The sequence below is a fragment of the Equus quagga genome, chromosome 10, assembly GCF_021613505.1.
Source record: "Equus quagga isolate Etosha38 chromosome 10, UCLA_HA_Equagga_1.0, whole genome shotgun sequence".
NCBI classification, from domain to species: domain Eukaryota; kingdom Metazoa; phylum Chordata; class Mammalia; order Perissodactyla; family Equidae; genus Equus; species Equus quagga.
The window spans coordinates 118,964,577-118,981,827 of NC_060276.1; positions in this window are offsets into that span (position 1 = coordinate 118,964,577).

Sequence of the window (17,251 nt, forward strand, 5' to 3'; positions counted from 1 at the left end):
TTTATGCAGCCCTTAAACAAGTTAGTAGGCAAATTCTTGAGGGAAATGAGATTCTCCTTGTTTAGTGCTGAAATCATTGACGTTTCCTCCTCGTACTTAAAGAGATAGAAAGGAGACCAAAGGCCAACAGACAAAGCAGATGCAAAGGTACTTAAAATGGTTTTGTGCAGTTGTCAGCAGCGCTTCTGGGTAAAATACTACTTTTGTCAAGGACCCGACTCAAAATGACCTAGGGTGCCTACAGGGAGAGTTTCCAAAAGCTGATTTACCCACACAGCCTTCGTGGTAGAGTGTGTTGTAAATCTCTTCAACCCTCAAAGGTCTAAGACTCCAATATCCTTTGTTCTTGGCAATATCCTTTGTTCTTGGCGTTGTCAATGTAAGTCATTGTATTAGTTACAGCAAATTAGCTGCAACTCTACAAAGCAAGGGCTGATTTTTATTTCCCCCTGGGGTGGACTTGTGGCTTTCTCAGGCGTTCCTCTTCTGACTGCTTAGGCTTAGCACATTAACATATCGTAAATATTTAAATTTAATTGTATTTTTCTGCCATTGTTATTAACCAAATCGTTTATCCCTAAAGAAATGAGTGAAACTCTCAGTTCGCTATAAAATCACTAAAGCTACAACGTAATAATTATCTGCCCTCTTCTCGCCCAACGTTCAGCAGCACGATTTGTCACCAACCTGCTATTTAATTTATAATAATAACGCTCATCCTACAAGTATTGACTTAGTGCCTCCCTTATCTCAGTCACCTTTGAAAGGCTGTATGGAAAATAAAGAGGGAAGAGCTACAGTCCAGTAGAGGAGAGAGGCATGCACAAGGGGGCAATGCATGCTATATGGAAACGAGGTGGGCAGCCCCTGGCCGGGCGGCATTGCAGAGGATGCAGCAGACTCTGCCCCAGGAAGAAGAGCAAAGGTGTCCTGGAAGAGGACCCAGCTTGCTTGGTCTTGAAGAGTGAGTTGGAGATGCCCAGGATCATCCCAGGAGAAAGAACAGCCCAGGTGAACAGAACAGCAAAGCAAAATACTGGGAGATATAAGAACACACAACACGGCTTGAAGTTCCATACGGCTGGAAAAGAGTTGATCAGTGAGGAAGGTCAGTGCAACCACTGTCTCAAGATACTTTCTGTATTTTCCCCTCTAGCTCAGACGAGAAGGCTATGGATCTGCATTTCTTCTCACTCTGAGGATCCTGTGGCTTAACCCTTATTACTGACGTACCCCATCTTGGTTCTGGCTTCTGCTAGTATTCCATGGATGGTTTAATTTTGGCTTTAGCGAGTCTCTGAACATGGCTTACTCTTCTCCATCTTTGCGCACTTCAAAAGATGTCTCCCCAAGAGTTGTATCTCCTGTTTATTCAAACACTAATCTTAGGCACTGCTGTGAAGGGATCTTACAGATGGAAGTAAGATTTAATCAGCTGACCTTAAAATAGAATATCTTGGATTATGAAGGTGAGCCCAATGAAATAATATGTGCTCTTAAAAATGGAAGAGGTACTCAAGGAGATGTGTGGGAGAGGGAGGCAGAGGAAGGACGAGACAGAGAGAGTCAAATCATAACGACTCGATATGCCATAACCGGCATTGAAGAGGGCCACAGGACAAGGAATAGGAACAACCCGTCAAAGCTGAGAAGGCTTCAAGGAAACAGGAACTTCCACCCTACAACTGTATTCTCCAACTGTCTGAACGAGTCTGGAAATAGATTCTCCCCATGAGCTTCCAGAAGGGAACACAGCCCTGCCTACTTTGATTTTACTATTGTGAAACTCAAAGGAGAGAACCAGCTGAGCGACTATGTGCCAGGAAATCTCATCCACAGAAACCACAAGCTAATAAATAGGCATCATTTTAAGGTGCTAACTTTGTATGAATTTGTCACAGAAGCAAAGAAAAGGAATACTCCATCTCATGGAGATCCCTGGTTACGTTGGACGAAAGTGGTTTCACATAACAGCACAACACTGAGAAAAAGAAAATGTGATGTGGACCCAATAATTTGCCACTTTGCCACCTTTTGTAACATGACAGATTTCAGAGGAGTAGACTTCCCTGAATGTGACATAGACCTGTGCCTAAACATGCCTTATTCTTCCACTGCAATGACACCAACATCATGTGAACATTTCCCCTTACTCGGCTTGGGGATAACTCCATGTTTACCACGGTCACATTGACAGATGTGGATGGGTGCGTACTCTGTGCACAAATAGAAGGGATGCAGTTAACATAAGCAAATCATCACTGGTCATGGATCTTTCACATATAACGGGACGTAAATTTGTCTTTACAAAAGGTCAGTTGGAAAGACAGCTAACTGTAAAACAGCACACAGCAAATAGCTAATGGGCATTGTGGCCATTCAGGACTGGAGTTGTCTCTAGAGGGAAATGGGGGGATGATGGAAAAGTCTTCCTGAGACAGATAAAAGTCAAGGCTCACATTTAGGTGGGATTTCTACTCCCAATCAAGAGTGAAAACACCACTACCAGCAGGGACAATAGCTTGGAACTAGAGGAAAAGCTCAAGATAAATGAAGATATTGTGAGAAGGCCAGTGGGGATCAGAGGGCTGAAACTATAACTGGAGCAGGATTGGGGAGGTCCCTAGAGATAAAGAATGAGAAACTAAAGAAAGTCTTTCGGCTACCAAGGGATTCACCGAAATATGTATTTCAGAAGAGTTGCTTTGTGTGGTTGTGGAATGCAGGATGGACTGTATCAGGCAGGATGGAAAGTAAGCAGACAATCGAGGAGTCTATTGTATTACCCGAGAAATCAAAGGGAAAGGGAGACTACCCCAGTGATGAGAGTGACAGCAGAAGGGAGAGGACAACTCAGACGTGAGAAAACTTGAATGTGCTTGGTTTTGAATCAGCTAGTGGCTTGCTTTATTTCAAGTTATCTGCATGAAGAAGGCAACATTCAGAGATTTTGAAAAATTCTGACCAACAAGAAAAGTTACGCATACATGTGGCAAGTGTGTGCAGAGAGAGGTCGAGAGGCTGGGTAATTCATGGTGGTTAAATTCAGCACGGTTAGTGGATTCATTTTAATTCTGGGTGAGTAAATCCAATTTTCTATAGCAAAATTCTAGGTGTAAATGAAGAACAGTACAATTACCGATAGCACAATATCGTGTTCTACGAGATTTCCTGTTATCGTATGCTTCATGGTCAAAGGGTACATTCCTGGGAGATGAAATAAAATGTACACACACGTATGTATGGTTTACATATATATAACTGGAGTTTAAAAATCAGGTCAGCACACTAGAAGCAGATTTTAAAGACAAGGAAACTGAAATTGAGCTACTCAAAAGTTAAATGGTGAACAAGCCAATTAGAACAGTGTTCTTCCAACTTGCTCCCAAGAACTCTTGTTTTAGGAAGGTATTTCAGGTGTCCTGAAAGCATTTGATGCAAATTTGTGAAAACTAACGTTGAAATAAGAGTTCACCTGTCACCCATTGTTCAAACTTCTAATTTCCATATATGTCAAAAAAACCATACCACTTTTCATTGACCGATTTTATTAAGCCACCATTTATAAATTTAAACTAAAAAAAAATGCATGGACAAAATACTGTATTTACTATTTTACATATTGAGCATATGCAAACGGGTTCATTTTGCAGCACGTGAAGACACACACCGCCAGAGCTACGCAGCTTTCCCAGGCACCAGTGCTCCCGGTGCCTGTGCAGAGTCATCCAAGACAGTAAACTGGAATGTTCAGCTCTGCTTGGAATAGCAGGGTGTGGATTACCCTGAGTCCCTGCAGAGCAGTGGGCATTTATCCCATGCCATAAACACCTTTTATAAGCTTTGCAGGTGTATAAATTGCAGGTGTTAGCACACCAAGTCATTGGCTGCCACAAAAAAAAAAATCAGGACTGAAGAACATCACCAATTCCTACTTCCAGTGTTCCGTTTATATTTTCTCAAAGCCTGTTTTCAACATTTTTGGGGTAACAGCTTTATTGAAATACAATTCACAAATCATACAATTCATCCATTCCACGTGTACAATCTAATAGTTTCAGAATACAGACTTGTGTAACCACCATTATAATCAATTTTAGAACATTTTCATCACTCCTAAAAAGCTCTGCCTCCCTTAGTCATCTGCTCTAACCTTTCTCATGCATCCCCAACCCTAGGCAACTACTCATCTACCTTCTGTGTCTGTGTGGATTTGCCTATTATAGACCTTTCATGTAAATGGAATCAGACAATACCATCGTTTTATGACTGACTTCCTTCACTGAGCATGTTTTCAAGTCCACCCATGTTGTAGCATCTATTAGTACTTCATTCCTTTTATGGCCAAATAATATTCCATTGTATGGATGCACCATATTGTTTATCCATGCATCAGTTGATGAACATCTCCCTTTAACAATGGTTTTTTAATTTAGTAGAAATCTCTCCCTGCTGACGTGAGTCACCATGCCTGCTTTTACTGCTATGGTGTCCCGTCAGTCTTCAGAAAAATGCACACGGTCTTGAGGGTGGAGGACTGGAAAGCTACAGAGAGCTCCAGGTCAGCTCGCCATGCATGAGCTCCTCATACGGTCCGTGTGCTCTCCCTCAAGGAGGGCAACAGCACAGCCATGGGAAGAAGGGAGTTCTCTCGATGTGGGTGGTTAAAACAGAATCAGACCCTGAGCGCAGAACTTGGAGAGTGTTGCACACAAGAGTCAGAGATTGGATGAAACGAAAATATGACAGAAGGGGAAAGTTAAAATATACTGCTTCTGTTACATACGTATTTAGGGGTGTGAGGGTGAAGATGGGAGGATGATTTTGAAAATAACAATGTGAACTAGAAGCTGGAAAGAATGTGGCTAAGTTGTGCACTTCTATTCCTATCAGGAAACTAAAAGTTAATTCAGGGGCTGGCCCTGTGGTGCAGCGGTTAAGTTCGCACGTTCTGCTTTAGAGGCCTGGGGTTCGCCAGTTCAGATCCCTGGTGCGGACACGGCACCACTTGGCAAGCCATGCTGTGGTAGGCGTCCTACATAGAAAGTAGAGGAAGATGGGCACACATGTTAGCTCAGGGCCAGTCTTCTTCAGCAAAAAGAGGAGGATTGGTGGCAGATGTTAGCTCAGGGCTAATCTTCCTCAAGGAAAAAAAAAAGAAAAGTTAATTCATAAGGTTCTTGTGACTCAAGGATAGAGGTATTATTGATGATTATGGAGAAGATTACCTTTAGTCAAGCAATTTGTTAGTGAAGATGAAAATTGTTATTATCACTCGAAAGGTGATTTTTCTGCAGTTCTTAGTTGTATGACCTGCCAAATCCTTAAATAGTTTGCATGTACTAATTTTCTGTTTAAGATCTCATCCACTGCCCAAATCTATCCACTGAAAATTGCATTTTTATTTCATAGAATATTGAATCAGTATTTGCTCTTATTTAATTTCACCTCACTTCACTTCATGGAGATCCCACTTCTTCGCAACTTCTAGGAAATCACTGAAGCTTTTAGTCCTGTAAACATAAGTGCATATGTACCTACAAATGTAATTCTACATAAATGCATGATGGATCACTTAATGTACCTCTTTTAAAATAATGGACCCAACCTATGAATCCAAGTGTTATTTGTCAGTGTTGTTGTCATTCCCCCACTATTTTTGAAATTGTTTTAAAAAGATAACATATTGGGGGCTGGCCCCGTGGCCGAGTGGTTAAGTTCGCTCGCTCTGCTGCAGGCGGCCCAGTGTTTCGTTGGTTCGAATCCTGGGCGCGGACATGGCACTGCTCATCAGACCACGCTGAGGCAGCATCCCACATGCCACAGCTAGAAGAACCCACAACGAAGAATACACAACTATGTACCGGGGGGCTTTGGGGAGAAAAAGGAAAAAATAAAAATCTTTAAAAAAAAAAAAAAAAAAAAAAAAAGATAACATATTATGTACCCAAAATAGTTGTTTTCTTTGTTTTTTGGTTTTTTTTTTGGTGAGGAAGATTGGCCCCAAGCTAACATCTGCTGCCAATCTTGCTCGTTTTGCTTGAGGATGATTGTTGCTGATCTAACACCTGTACCAATCTTACTCTATTTTGTATGTGGGACGCCGCCACAGCATGGCTTGATGAGTGGTGTGTAGATTTGTGCCTGGGATCAAACCTGCGAACCCTGGGCCACCAAAGTGGAGTGTGCACACTTAACCACTATACCACTGGGCTGGCCCCTCAGAATATATGTGTGTGTGTGTGTGTGTGTGTGTGTGTGTGTGTATATGTGTGTGTATATATATGTGTGTGTGTGTGTGTGTGTATATACATACTTTCAAATATATTCTTTCAAATATATATATATTCACACTCTTCTGGATCATTTGAAAGTAATGACATTTTACTGATAAATACTTCAGTATGCATCTCCTAAGAATACAGACATTCTACTACATAACTGTAATTCAATTATCACATCCAAGATATTTAAAATTGATACATCATATAATGTACCATCCCATATTAAAATTTTCCAACTGTCACAAAATCTTATATATATTATGTATAAATACATATTATATGTAAACCCAGGCTTCAGTTAATAAATAATCATGATTGGCATTTGGTCGTCATTTTTTTTTTACAACTATAAATCTAATTGCCCCTTCACCTTTTTGGTTTGTTGGTTTCAAAAAAATTGACATTTTTGAAGAGTCCATGTGGCTTGTTTCATAGACTGCTCCTCAATCTGGATTTGTTTATTGCTTCCTTTTCATGATTAGTCACAGGTTAAGCTTTTTGGCAAGATATTACTTATGTAATTTTGAGCAAATCCTATCGGGAGTCAGATAATGTCAGTTTCCACAGTTGTTCTAAAGGATTCTCTTTGATCTAAGGTATGTATCCACTCAACTGGAGAAAGAGATGTGGGAATTAGGCTCCAATGCAATTATTTGGTCTTATCACTTTGTCTTCCAAAAGTATAAAGAAAGGAAAAGAAAATATATACCAGGTATTTTAATTAAATAACACATTGGTGCAGTTTAGGTTAATTACTAACTCTGGAACAAGTTCCAACATATTCTAATCAAAATCTAAAAAGCACTAGAGTATCAACTTAGCAATGACATGCAGATCCACTCAACATGTAGCTCCGCATTAGAAATCTCAAGTCTCTAGGTGACTCTAATTGCCCTAAATTGCTAAAATTTTCTGTAAGACTTAAGTGACACTTGACTACACTCCTAAGAATTTTCCAAAACACACAAAACAGAGCAAAATAGGACTTTTCTTATAGACCAACCTGAAATCTGACGTTTCTTTGAAGGTTGCTGACTTGACCTACCTTACAGATAGCTATAAAGATTTAAGAATAAATCAATGGACATCAAGAGCCTAGCCCAGTAGATGGCTGAAAACCTGGACTCAATCCTACATGCCTATCCCTTTTCACATGCTTGAAGCATCTATTCTTGGGCATTTTACAATCTGTAGCATTCACAGAGAGTATGCAAGTTATGTCAAAAGGAGTCAAAGTGAAAAAGAGAAAAGGAACATGTTTGGTTTTTCTAATCAAGCACAAAAGTTTGAAACCTATTATCCTTGTATGAAAGATGATATATTAACACATTTAATAATGTATCAACATGTCTGTCAAAAATGTTGGACAAGAAAAATCTGGGGATTCATTCACAATATTCACATAACAAAGAAAGACAACATTAGAAAATTTAACTCTTAAGCAGTTAAACAAAGTCTTTTTTGCCCACAATCTACATTGTAGCTTTCTTACTAACGCAAATAGGTTAAATTCAAATGCAAGTATAACTTCTCTGTTTCCATTTTTAAAAATAAAAATAGAAGTATTTCACATTGCATTCTGTCTAGACTTGCCCATAAATACATAATAAAAGTGCAGAAATTCCTGCAAGTCTAAACTTACAAAAATTTGTGTGATATGATATATTCCTCCTAAACACTTATCGTCATGCATTTATTTTCACAACCAATTTTGACTCAGAGAGATTATTGAGCATTCATTTAAGTCGCACATTAAAACACCTTCCAGACTGAAGATAGCAGTGGTTGAATTATTAAAGAGATTGGGAAAGAGAAAATGCATTCTTTCTAAAGCTCATTTCTTGTGTCACAGCCTTCAGCATGTCATAATTTTCAGTCTTCTTTTCCTTTATGATTTCCTCCCAGTGAAAATGTGGAATGGCTGTCCACAATGAGCTCCACAGTTCTTGCTAAATCACATACCTTCTTCAGGCAATAGCACCTATGATTCATTTTTGTGTATTATTTGATTTTCCAGTAGCACTTGTGTAGTGGAGTTTTGCATTCTGTGTTGAAGGTCAACTTTATTCAAGAATTAAATAGACAAAGTAGTTTTCAGTATCTTCATATTTTTGTGAAGAATACTATTTTTTCAGTCGTAAGAATTAGCTTTTGATCTCTAAGCCATGGGTCTTCATCCTACAGCATCCCTAGCAGGTTGATAATGGAGGATGGGGCTACCTTTCCAGGATGAAATCTTTTCCTAACGCAAAAGCTCTTTTACCGCTTTTGCTCTTGAGGAAACAAATTCTCTTACTTTCTATAAGACTTTCAATTCCCACAATTAGTTCCCACATTGGAAATGTTTCAGTATATTTAGACTGGAATTTTTCTTCATTTCAGGCTCCATAAGGGTCTAACTAAGACTTTTCCGTCAAATAATATAAAGGCCCTTGCACTCTCTGAAATAAGACATTTTCATTTGTGGATTCAAAGATTTAGACTTTACAGAATGGATCTTTCTATGCTCATACCATCATTAAGGAATAGTATTGCACAAAAGTAAGATTTTCTGTGAGCTGAAATATACCCTTTAAAGATCTTAAGGAGATGTTAAAGGGTGTGATTTTGATAATTCCTCCCAACATTCTCATTATCTAAAGCCCAATCTCCTTTTTGCTTAAGATTCAAATCCCTCTCCTCTTCCAGACTTACTTCTGATTATATCTCAAGACAGATCCTGGCTCCAATTAAACTGGTCAATTTCACAAAGTGTCAATTTTCCTGCCCCATGCATTACTGCGTCTAAATCCTACTGTTCCACTCCTTATAACTGAGGCACACTGGTTCCTATACTCATCCCTCTCCATCCACTCACGAGAGCCAGCTGAGATAGGAGTATTGCCATAGCACACCCAACTGACAGTCTGTCCCTTATGCTTGGTATTCGTGCATGTGTGCATGTGTGCACACTGTATATGTACATTGCATGTGTATCCTCACACCAGCACACACATGCATTTTCCTCTCCACCTTGAAGCCATGTGATGTCACTCAAGGAGCACATGCTCTTGAGTCAAGCAAGCCAGACTCTGAATCATAGCTCAACCACTGAGTTGGTATAGAAATCAAATAATATATGTAAAGAAATTCCCATGTACAAAACATTGTTCCTGGTCCTCCTCCTTAGAAGACTAAATTGCACCTACCTTTACATTTTGCAGAATGCTATAAAGACAGAGGGAACATGATAATTATATGTTGTTGCATCAATTGATTTTTTAAACTGATTAAACACCAACCCAGTAAATTATGTCTTATCAATTTTTCAAACTGCATAAAAAGAAACCTAAATCTGTCATCTCCTTTATCGATTGTAAGACCCAAGTTCTTGTGGCAGAACAGATTACAGCATTCATAATATCTTTTTTTTTTTTTGAGGAAGATTAGCCCTGAGCTAACATCTGTGCCCATCTTCCTCTACTTTATATGTGGGACACCTGCCAGAGCATGGCTTGACAAACAGTGCATAGGTCCGCTCCCGGGATCCAAGCCAACGAACCCCGGGCTGCTGAAGCAGAGCGAGCAAACTTAACCACTGCACCACCAGGCCAGCCCCATAATACCTCTTGATGATTTTCTTTAAAAAGTTCTTAAATAATTGCAAGCCAAGTAATGTATCATTTCTCTTCTCCCATATCCAGACCTTGAGTTACTCAATAATTCTGACAATGTTGAAGATAACCCTGGTTTCAGTTTCTTTTCTAGATAAACCATTCCTCATTTGTCCTTAAGCTACATTGTTCCTTTAAGTAAAAACTAGTCAACTGAGGAGAGAGAATCTGGTCCCTGTGCCAAGGAAACCCTGGGCTGGTAGAGAGACTGTCAGATTCTCCAGAGTGTGTGCAAATAAATTAATCCACTTTACTGTTGTAGAAACGGTCTGGGAGGCTTGTTTTTTTACCAGCTGGGGAGAGGCAGTTAATTTCAGCTCATTGAATTGAGTATTGGATCTTGCTAAGTGGTGAAACACAGCTCGACCTACCAGCTTTTCTGAACACATAATTCTTGAACAGAGAAGGCAGGTAATTGAGTTGGCGTCAATGGGGTATCAAATCCAAACTGCCAGAGTTCAGGTATCTACTTAATTTTCCTCAAAGTGGAAACCGACTGAGTGATGAATTTCCTATGCATCCATCCCAGCATTTGGCGCCTGCTGTCCATTTTAAGGACACTTGTAAACAGAATTGCATCTGTTTCCATCTATTCTTTTATTATTATTATAAATTGAGGGGATCTTAAATTGTTTCTCTTAGAAAATGCTTACTATGGTTTACCAGCAAATGTAGCCTTACTAGTATTTTTATAGTAGTAGGCATAGAAACTTTCTGTCCATGGTTCTGAGTCCAAATTCCAATTTTACTCTTTAATAATAATGAGTTTTCAAATTAGTCACTTCTCTTTGAGCCTTAGTTTCCAACATGTAACATGAGCACAATGACACCCATTGTTATTACTGACTAGTATCATTGTGAAATGTATGTGTTTCAAGTAAAGAATAAACACCATAATGCAGCAGCATCAATTAAAGAATGTCCCACTCGAGTTTTAATCTAACCAGAGGCCATGAAAGTCCACAGAAGATGGCTTCTTTTAACACTATTGGTTTTATGAAAAGCCAACAGGGACAAATTTACCCTCCTTTTTGTTAGAGTAAGGCTCGATCGTGGATATTTGCCACAGATACACCTATGTATGTACATGCAGTTAATGAATAACATGTAGAGCCGTGATTATCAAAGTGTAGAACTTAGCCTGGTTTTGTAAATAAAATTGTATTGGAACACAGCCACATTCATTCCTCTATGTGTCATCGATGGCTGCTTTCACATCGGAATGGCACAGTTGAGTAATTCCGATAGAGAATCTATGTCCTGCAAAGACAAAAATATTTACTATCTAGCCCTTTCCAGAAAAATCTTGCCAACCCCTGATCTGGAATGTCGACAAGATTTTCTTCTCAAGATGTTTCCTTCTTGATGGGAATAATATAGGACACTCTGAGTCACTCAGATAAGGAAAACAGACAGCATAAAACCAAGCCAAATGATTATGATCGTTACATAAACTAAAATAGATCTCCTCCAGCTGGACAAGTTATACGGAGGAAAACGCCACAGTGTAGGTTCAGCCCAGAACTAAGTAACTGGACATACTGAAAGAGAAGACTCAACTAAATGGTAGATGAAACCAACCGGGGTGCTCGTTTATCTGGTTTATCTTTGTACCATTTTTTCCTGTATCAGGATGAATGACATTTGACAATGACCTAGGGCTAAGGAGAAGAGCAGAGGAGGCAAATACTAAACATTTTAGATGGTAAATTTATCTCTGATTGAAAACTGTCCTTAAGACACGTGTGCAAGATGCTTGCTTTCCTGGTTCCTGGAGGGAGATTCAAATAAAGTAAAATTTCCTTGCAATATAGGGAATATTTCTAAGTCAATGTCATAAAGTACCCCAAGCTCTCCACAATCTGGGATCCTGGAGTCTTTTTCTCGTTTTGTCTGACTTCTCTAACTATGAATCTCCATAATGCTGTATTAGTTTGTCTCTGAGCATCTTTGCCTGCCTTGGGGTTCTTTGCCCCAGACCCCCTCCTCTCCATTTCCTTGCTTTCTTGGCCATTGCAGGGAGGCTGAACCCTGCAGGCAGTGTTTTCCAGGATCCACATCACCAGCCTTCCTACGAGATCACACCAACAGGAGACTAGCTGATGGGAGCAATGGGGACCCCAGAGTATTTCTCACCCTTCTCCTGAGGTATCTCCTCCATGGATCAAAATCCTGCCCCCTCCATGGTTGCAGCCTCCACTGGGATTACTAAGATCACTCTCTGCCTCTGGCCCTCCAGCCTCAGGGTGGGAGTGGCTTTCTGCTGTTACTAGCCTCTGAGTTTCCCCATCATCCCTCAAGATCACTTGCATTGCAGATCTCCCATGTTCAATTCCCTCTCTGGTACACACTGTTACTGGCTGCTTCCTGACAATTCACCACCTTACTTTTTTTTTTTCACTTTTTTTTTTTATTAAGATTATGATAGTTAACAACCTTGTGAAATTACAGTTGTACATCATTATTAGTCGTGTTGTAGGTACACCACTTCACCCCTAGTGCCCTCCCCCCACCCCCCTTTCTCCTGGTAACCACCGATCAGTTCTCTTTGTCTATATGTTAACTAACACCTATGAGTGGAGTCATACAGAGTTCGTCTTTCTCTGTCTGGCTTATTTCACTCAACATAATACCCTCAAGGTCTATCCATGTTCTTGTGAATGGGACAACTTTGTCCATTTTTATGGCTGAGTAGTATTCCATTGTATATATATACCATATCTTCTTTATCCAATCATCAGTTGCTGGGCACTTAGGTTGGTTCCATGACTTGGCTATTGTGAATAATGCTGCAATGAACATAGGGGTGCGTGGGACTTTTGGAATTGCTGATTTCAGGTTCTTATCACCACCTTACTTTTAAGATAGTCATTTGGATGCATTTTCTGGTTTTCCTCCCTATAAGGATCTTATAATCCTGGTTTCCCCCCACACAAGCATTTTAAGGACATAATCAGTATCTCACCATGTTTGTATATTCCACAGTGTCTAACACACAACTTGGCACATGGTAGCTGTGCAATAATTATTTGTTGAATTGAATTTGGTAGAAATGCTTACCATGGTCAAAGACTCTGGGAGATAAGATGACACACAATCTTGTTTAGAGTGTTACGTCCAAAATGTAGACAGGCAGAGACCACCACTCTCCTCAAAATGTATGCTTTACTTACCTGGTATAGAAGGAATCATAGCTTGACTGGGAAGCCAAGAGTTTAGGCGCTGAGAAACCCCACTGGAGACTCATCTAGCAGTCATCAAAAATTGGTATTTTCAACTTTGGTGCACAATTTGTAATGCAAGCATCAGAACACACTTTTCTTGTCGGATAATCATCTGAAGAACATCATTCTCTTGTATCCTATGTCAGGCAACTCAAACTCTGTGTTGAATAATTCCATCTGAATGTATTTTGCCTTATATTTCATGACTATGTCAGAAATGGCTCCCCGTGCTTCCTTTGTTTACAAGGAACGCTTGGTACTTGGGGGCCCTCACAGCTTTAGTTTACCCTGGCCCATTCTCTGAGCAACACTGACTGTTGGGCTTTTTAAGTAGACTTATGTGAGCAATTTCATCACGTCTTTCTTAAATTTTGGAAGAGGAGAACATGAATTATAGCAGTACAGTGAAGAAGATCTTGTTTGTCAAACACTAAGGTTTGAATTCCAGAGTCATCATCTGCCAGCTCTGTGATCTTCTGGCAGTTCACTCAAGAGCAGTATCTTTGTCTCTATGATGAGTGTGTTGGAAACTACCTCAGGTTGGTGTGTTGGGATTCAAATGAGATGGCTCACAGGAAAAAGCACAGCACAGGGCTTGGCACCTGAGTGTCATGGAGGACACTGGCCTGTGCTGGCCTCACTGTGCACAGAATGCAGTCATTTCTGGACATCCTGCAACTGAAGAGACCCACTTTTAAGAAATATGTATTCCTTCCTTGCTTCGTTTTCAACATTCTCCTGTTTCACTATGGTGAACAGGGCAGTTCTCTGCCCCAGCAGAAACGACTTTTCTCATCTTCAAAAATAAAATTATATTTTTGACCTGGGTCCACAAGCATATTATAATCGGAGTCTCCATGTTGGGTCTGTGTGTATATGAGTTTTTCCCCTGGAAGAACATGAAATCATTCACTAAATACATGAAAGGGGTCCATGCCACCAAAAATGTTTAGAACCACTGTACTCTTTTCTCTTACTAAATACAATTATGGATAATCTCCAAAATATTCAATAATCTTAATAATGTATATTTTAGAGGTCACCTCTAAGAACTAAGTTGGAATTTTTCTCCTTTTTTGTTTTCCCTTGACCTCATTGAGGGGCAGATTGGTTAACCAGCATGGTTTCTGACTCTTCAAAATCTACACTCCTGAGCAGAGCTCTCACAACCCTCTGCCATCTGGTTAGCCTATCTAACTCACATTCCTTTACTTTTTCTCACATCTTCTGTGTTTCAAACAAACACAGGGTTTGGAGAATAAGCTTCAAAATATTTAATGTCTTTGACCTTTTACATGACCTTCTCGTGGAAACCTTGTCTTCTCCCAACCCATAGTGAGCTCGCAGCTCTCGTTGGAAACCAGATCAAATGCCTTCTCATCCCAACAGACTTTCCCATTCTCTACAGCCAGAATACAGAATACCTTTCTCCGAGCTTCTATAAAGCACTTGGTGATTTGTTTGTCTTCCCCTGTTTGACCATTAAACTTGCGAAAATAAGGTTGTCTTCTTTTTATTGTTGGGATATTTTTGTTTCAACATGGGGTAACCAGACTACAAGAATGAGCGCGATGGTAGTCTCTAATTCTTAGAGCATAAGGTTCAGCCAATCACAACGCCCTAGTATTTCTTTTTGAGAAGATGGTCTGAGGTCTGAGGAAGAGTCTTTCTTCCAAACCAGGTTCTGAATTTTATGAACTAAGACTGGAGCTTCTGGGGATTTAGGTTTTCCTACTCCAGTGTGATTTAGGTCAGCCTAGGCTACTTAGCTTTTTGCTCACCTTGACCGTCTTCATCTATTTTAACTCCAAGGCCTGGTGCAGAAGTTATTGGGAGACTTCAGTCCAAGTAGTATGGCTCCCTCAGATACTGTTCTCTCTAAATGACATTGACACAGTTAGACCAGGTGTCCAAAGCAAAACTGTAGGGGTGAAATGGAAAACGTGAAGGAGGGACTCCCCACTGTCGTAGCCAATTCATGAGTATCACCCAAAGATAGAATTATCTCAAGAATAAGAGTTTCTCCTGCCTACATATCCCTTTCACTATTAACCTGGCATCCAGGTTCCATCGCTTACGCAGTAGAAGGCTGAGATCTCAATAGAATCTTTCAAGATATTCTGAAAGTGTGGACGACAGCTTGCTGTAGAGAATTCACCTAGCCAATGATGTGGCTTGAGGTGTTCAGTTTTCTCGTCACCTCTAACTTGAGAAGCCAGAGGACAAAGCAACATCCAAAATCATACTGGCATCTGGTTGGTTGATTCAAAGCTCAGCTTCTCTCCCCATCACCCTGGAGAGAAATTCTTCAGTTATTTATTGATTAATTTTTCTAGTTTTGAACTCTTTTAAGGCAGGCAATTTGTAATATCAAGCAGAGGAGAGTGAAGGCGGTGTTCTGCTGCTCTTCCTAGTAAAAGACCTGACAAATGGATAATACCCAATCCTGTTCATTGGACACACTGAAGGAGTGTTTGTTGAACACACGTATCACCTATTATGTGTACCTTAGCTATTTACCTAAAACATTTATCCCTTCTACAAAATTATTAACCTCATTTAATACAGGGACTGTTTTATTTTCACATTTATTAGAGGGTGGCTTCCATATAGGAGGCATTCATTAACTGCTTATAAATGGGCAGCCTATTTCTAAATATTACCTGCTGTCCATGTCAGAATGAATCATAATTCTGGTACATCTTTCTTTTGGTGCAGCCTAAGCTATTATAATTTACCATTCCTGAGATGCTCAGTTATTTGAGAAGATAACAGTTGTTTGGAGGAACAGAAATAGAAACAATATTGGGAGGTAGCTTTTCACATAGTTTTAGAACTATCCGCTTTTCATTCTTAAGGATTCCCCAGATGAAATTTTTACATGAAAAATAAGGACATAGAAAATACACTTCATTCAGCTACATTGATTTTTTCTCCAGCCTACATCTATAAGACTACAGTGATTATAGTAAGAACAGCTGAAATAAAACGTCTGTTACAGATTGCCTTTCCTCCGCAGCACAGCATTATGCAAGAGAATCCAAAAGCATGATACTGTACATCTTGAGGAATACAAGTAATGGATTCTGGTGTGCTTTACAGTCTTACATCTAGCAGAAAATTCCCACACAAACATGCCACACATAAGATATATCTATTTACAATATACAGAAGAAATGCATTCAAACATTGTTAGCATAATCACTTTGTAGGATTTACCTTAAAAACCACATTGCCCACAATGATTTAAAAAAAAAATGCTTTAGCAAATCAATCCTGCATGAAAGACATAATGATACTAAAATTTAACAAACCTATATATGCAACTTTTCATGCTCCCTGGTTCCACTCTGGAAGCCTGGGAGAGATAACCCACTTAGTGCATGGGAGCCATGAATCGACTGAAAATGCACTACTGAGAATCAGATGTGTGTCTGGTTCCATAAGCTTCAAGACAGTTATGGGGACTTAAGTGATTCACTTTCATTCTCTGGGTCTCATTTTCTTTTTTGTAACAAGAGGCTGCTAGGACTAGTTGTGCTTCTGACAGAAGATAAAGGCAGTTGTAGACGTGACTACCACATAGTGAAAGTTGAGTTAGCTCTTGACTTACATTTACTGTTTTAAACTTTTCAGAAATTCTATGAGGTTAGAATTGTTACTCAGCTTTACAGATGAGAAATGTAGCTCTAAAGCAGGAGTCACTGGGGCCAGTTGGTCTTTATTGAGACTACTCAACTCTACTGCTGTTCTAAAGCAACCATAGAAAATACTAAATGAATGGATGTGTCTGTGTTCTGATAAAACTTTATTGACAAAACCAAGTAGTGGGCCAGATTTGGTCCATGGATCATAGTTTGCCAACTCCTTTGCTAAAGGATGGTAAGTTGTTCAGTCATACCTTAGTTGGGTTGCTGAGCAAGATTTTGAACACATCCTGAGTATTCACTTATTCACGAGTTCTTACTCACTACACAAGGTCCACTGTGAAAACACTAGAAATTTATAGAAAATTATAGAAAACGACTCTCATCCATCTTCCAGAGACAATCACTAATAACACTTTGTTGTATTTCTCTCTTGCCTCGGC